Source organism: Echinops telfairi, unplaced genomic scaffold (assembly GCF_000313985.2).
Source record: "Echinops telfairi isolate 266 unplaced genomic scaffold, ASM31398v2 ScPeMD7_2565;HRSCAF=3150, whole genome shotgun sequence".
NCBI classification, from domain to species: Eukaryota; Metazoa; Chordata; class Mammalia; order Afrosoricida; family Tenrecidae; genus Echinops; species Echinops telfairi.
This window is the reverse complement of record NW_022106463.1, coordinates 1757374-1763017: the sequence shown is the minus strand read 5'-3', so window position 1 is coordinate 1763017 and position 5644 is coordinate 1757374.

Sequence of the window (5644 nt, the reverse complement as noted above, 5' to 3'; positions counted from 1 at the left end):
CGGGAGAAATGCAAAGGGATGGAGAAGGAGGAGAGGACATCCTGGCCCACCAAGCCCCAAGGACGATGTTCCTGCTCGGAGCAGACAACTCACTGGGAGGACTGTAGGGCTGGCCCCACCACGGGACACTGCGTCCCTCACAGCCATGGTGCTGAGGGGAACAGCACTGGAGACACAGTGTGGGAATAGTGCATGGTCTGGCCCCATCACGCTGGGGCGAGGCACTGAGAGCATGCAGCAGAGCAGCAGGGGGAGCAGACTGATGGAACCCCCAAGAAATACCAAAAATAGACTTTGGAAGAATGTGACACCCCATCAGACTCGACTGGAAAGCACTGGAAAGGCCAACAAACAGACCTTGAGCTATTTATAGGCTCTTCCATTTTTGTCAGTGGCTTCCTTTTTGTGATTGTTATTTTGTTCTTGCTTTCTCCTGTTGTTATTGTTTTGTTGGTTTTGACTTTGCCTGGTTTTTGCACTTATTAATGTATCTGCATGTCTATCTATATAAGATAGGTGGGATAAATAATTCAGAGATGAAAAGAACGGTAACCAATGGTTCTGGGGGATATGGGAGGAGGGGAGGTGTGGAGATGAGAGAAAAGAAATGGGTGGGGGACCAACCCAGAGACAGGGAACAACAAGTGAACTAAAATCAATGAAGGGAAGGGCATAGGATGCCTAGTGAGACTCAATCAAGGGTAATGTAGCAGCAAGGAATTACTAAATCCAAATGAAGGCTGAACATGATGGTGGGACAAGAGGGAAATAAAAAAGAAATACAGGAAAGAACCAGGAAGCAAAGGGCATTTATAGAGGCCTAAATACAGGCATGTACTTAAGTAAATATATATAAAACAAGAGGGGAATGTAAGTATGTACTCATATCTATATGTTAAGAAGTAAGGTTGCAGATGGACATTGGGCCTCAACTCAAGGACTCCCTCAACACAAGTACACTTTGTTCTAACAATCCAGCATTCTGTGATGCTCACCTTCCTGACAGATTGCTGAAGACAAAAATGGGTGCATAAGCAAATGTGATGAAGAAAGCTAATGGTGCCCGGCTATCAAAAGATGTAGCATCTGGGGTATTAAAGGATTAAAGATAAACAAGTGGCCATCTAGCTCAGAAGCAGCAAAACCCACACTGAAGAAGCACACCAGCCTCTGTGATCATGAGGTGTCAATGGGATCAGGGATCAGGCATCTAAGACCCAGAATAAAACCATACCCAATGTGAATGGGGAGGGGGCATGGGGTGGAGACCCAATGCCCATCTATAGACAATTGGACATCCTCTCACAGAGGGGTCACAGGGAAGAGATGAGCCAGTCAGGGTGCAGTATAGCACTGATGAAACATACAACTCTCCTCTAGTTCTTTGGTGCTTCCTTCCCCCCACTATCATGACCTCAATTCTATTTTACAAATCAGATTAGACCAGAGCATGCACACTGATACAGATAAGAGCCTGCAACATGGGGAATCCAGGATAGATAAACCCCTCAGAACCAACACGAAGAGGAGAGATACCAGGAGGAATAGGGGAGGGTGGGGGGAGAAAGGGGGAATGGATCACAAGGATCAAACTAGAACCCCCTCCCAGGGGGGTGAGTAATGGAAAAGTGGGTGAGGGGCAATGGAGGATGATGTAAGATATGGAAAAAAATAATCTATAACTTATTCATGAGGGAGGGCTGGTGGGGGAAGGTGGGGGAAGAAATGGGGAGTGGATATCAGGGGCTCAAGTGGGAAGAGAGTACTTTGAAAATGATGGTGGCAGCATATGTGCAAATGTACTTGACACATTGGAGGAATGTGTGGATTGTGATAAGAGATGTAAGAGCCCCCAATAAAAGTATTTTTTAACTTATATACATGGGTATAAATATAGATATATAAATATGTACACACATAACTATATAAATATAGGTGTATTTGTCTCTGCATGTACACAGATGTAAATTCAACAAGGAAGCAGATGGACTTTGGGTCTCTAATAAAACCTCACCTAAGTACAAGAACGGTTTTTTCTAATGAAATGGCAGTCTATGATACTCACCTTCCTGACATGATTGCTGAAGACAAAATGGGTGCATAAGCAAATATGGTGTAGAAAAATATATCTATTAAAATATATAGCTTCTGGGGTCTCAAAAGCTCATAGTCAAAACAGGCGGCCATTGAGCAGGGAAGCAACAAAGCCCACATGGAAGAAGCACACAAGCCTGTGTGATTATGAGGTTTAGATGAGGTAGGTATCAGAAGTTCAAAAACAAGTAATTAAATGAATGTGAAGAAGCGTGGACAAAGTGGAGACCCAAAACCCACTGGCAAGACAATTGGACAGGCCCTCACCGAGGGGCCGCATGGGTGGGATGAGGAATTCAGGCTGTAGTATAGCACTGATGAAACTCATAACTGTCTTGTGGTTCTTTAATATTTCCTCCTTACCATTAGGCTTATGTTTCACCTCATTAATACTGTTATACCTACGTAGGTTCAAGTGTATAAATTAGATTGTTCGATGCAGGAATGCCAGCATGGATGACCCTACTGAAAGAGCAATGGGAGCAATCATTCCCTGAGGAGACGGGAAGACAAAGGGGGAGGGGAGCTGATAGCAATGATGACTGTATAATGCCACTCAAGGGGAGCGAATAACAGAATTGCAGGTGAAAAAAATATATATATGAATATTAATAATGATATATAATAATAACAAGGGTTCTTGGGGGGAAGGGTGAGGAGGGAAGGGGAAAAGGGGAGCCAACATCAAAGAGTTCAAAAAGAAACTGATCATAGTCACAATTGTGTAATGATGCTTAAACTATTTGAATTATGGGATGTTATGACATCTGTAAGAGCTCCCAATAAAATGGTGAATGAAAAAGAAAAAACAGTCGACCTTTGGAAAGGCAGTGAAGCTCGGTGCCACACTGGCACAGACAGTCACCATGAGTCCACATTGACTTGATGGCAACTGGTATAACCCAACCAAACCTACTGCGATTCTGACTCATGGTGACCCTGTAGGACAGAGAAGAGCTGCTCCTGTGAGTTTCGGGGCTATAACTCTTTTTGGGAGAATAAAGCCTGATCTTTCTCCCGGGCAGCTCGACTGGTCTAGAGCAACAAAATTGTGTTGGTATAAACCTCCTAGCATGTTAATTGTGTGAATGATGCTGGTATATAAACTCACCTCCAGAAAATGCTCCCGACTTCTCAGTATTATGGGATGGAAAAGATGCATTTAACATGACTACTCTCTAGATAACTACCTAGTTGGCCATTTCATGAAGTCTTTTTCTCGGCGGCGTTTGTCGTTCAACAAAACCACTTTTGCTGTGACTGAATAGCTCAGTCCACTCAGCAGAACTACAGTCTTAACATAGCAGTCAGCCACAGCTACATGGGATCCCTTGAATAAAATCCTGAAAGTCCTTTGTTCAAATAGCCAACTGGCAAGGGTAGTGGTGGTATGGATTTAGTAGGGAGAGATCAGATAGTCTACTCGTGAATGGACTGGACCCAGAAGACACAGTTCGAATCAAGCTTCAGTACTTTTCTCTTACGAGTTAGTGAACTGAAGTGCACACATGCAGACAAATACTGGGTCAAAAAGGCCTGTTTCCATCACCCAAGGAATCTGTAGAAGACTAAAATACAAGCCATTTCCACAGAAATCTCTGAAAGAAGCAAAACTCAAAATGATATACCTAAATGAAATGTCAAAGAGAAACCAATCACCCAGCAAAGGTGAAACAGTATTTGCCACACTGTGATCCGGCCCCGTCAGCTGTGGTTGGGCCCACAACTCCCCTTCTGGAACGAACAAGAGCCCAGACATTTTTTTTCAATCCCCCAAATAGCTTACAATTAAGACTTAGATAACAGAATGCAAATGTGTTGTGTGTTACACAAAAGGTCAGTGTGAGAGCTAGCTGACTCCCACCTCCATAAAGCTACCTGGATCTGTTGGCCGTTTTCCCAGTGGCCATCCCTCAGGAACGTCAAGGTCACTTACCGCCTTTGCTCCTATCAGCACTGCAAGGAAAAAGACCCACTGCTGTCTCCTCCCCTCCCGCTCTGCTGACAGGAAACCAGGCAGTTTCACAGAACCGAACAGCATTGCCCTCGGAAGCTCTCCGTGGGTACAGCAACTTCTGGACCATGGGCTAATCATCACCCTTGTCACCGGGATGAAACAAGATCCCCATACAAATGCCCTCCCCTGGAGTCAATTCCCACTCACAGTGACCCTCTAGGACAGAGCAGAACTGCTCCATAGGATTTCCAAAGCTGTCAATCTGTACAGAAGCAGCCTGCCTTCTTTCCCTCCCACAGAGCAGCTGGTTGGGTTCGAGACGGGGGCCTTTTAGATGGCAAAACAACCCTTACCACATTTCACCACCAAGGCTCCTTCTGAAATCAATCAATGCCATGGAGTCCATGTCATCTCACACTGATCCTCTGTAAGGTTTCTGAGGCTTTAAATCTTTGCAGAACAGAGAGCCTTGCCTTTCTCCTGAGGACTGCCGAGTAAGTTTGAACCACAGACCTTGTGGTTACCAGTCTAACGCTTACCTGACAGTGTGACCAAGGGATAGGTCATGTAAAAGCATGACACAGTACCTGGTACTTTCAAAGGGCTCAGTCAAGGCCATTATTATTCATGAAGAGGAATGAATTTTACCTAAGTAAAACTCACTGCGATCAAGTCCATGCTAACTCCAAGCCACCCTATAGGCAGAATGGAACTGCCCCTGTGGGTTTCGGAGGCTGGAAATCTTTATGGAAGGAGAAAGCCTCATCTTTCTCCCATGGAGCACAGGGTGGGTTCGAATTGCTGATCGTATGGTTAGCAATTAAAAAACACCAGCCGATTTCAAAGGACTCTCCTTCCTCCAGTGAATAATACCTTCTTGTAGCTGGCTTCCTATAAAGTTGCGGCTACTGGACGCTCTCGGTGGACCAGGGGCTGGAGGACTTTACCTGGAAACCGCTGGGCTTCTAGGTAACAACGGGCATTCCTAGAATCAACCCCAGTGAGATTCCAAGTCACCGAGTCTGTGCAGACTCCAGGCCGCTGCGTTGAGATGTTTGCCTCAAGCGGCCTGAGCGATGACCATGAATTCACACCTGGAGACACCTTTGCATTGGTTCGGGTGCTCGAGGGGTGGGGAATGTTGTTCTTTGATGAAGTGACTGGGCAATGGGTTCATCCTCCTATCTATTTTCTCTTTAACTCAGGGACTCGTGAACCTGACTGCAACCCTGTAAGACGGAGTAGTTTCCCTGAGTTTCTAAGACTGTAAATCTCCATGGGCATGCAAAACCTCATCTGTCCTCCCACGGAGCAGCTGGTGGTTTCAAACTTCTGGCCTCTGGTTAGCAGCCTAAAGCATGTCCACTGTGAGTCAGATGGCTGGCCACTACGGCCTCTGGGGATGTTAGATTCTAATTGGTCTCGTTGCTTTTGTACTCCACCGGAGTTGCATTTCTGTTCTCACTGTCATTCTCCCACGCCTTCCTTTAGACATCTGTGGTAGTTACGTAATCTCTTGTCAACATGAGGGTATTAAGAGTGAAGGGGTGGAGCCTAGCCTGTCAATCAGGTCACAGCCTGATGATGCCTCCT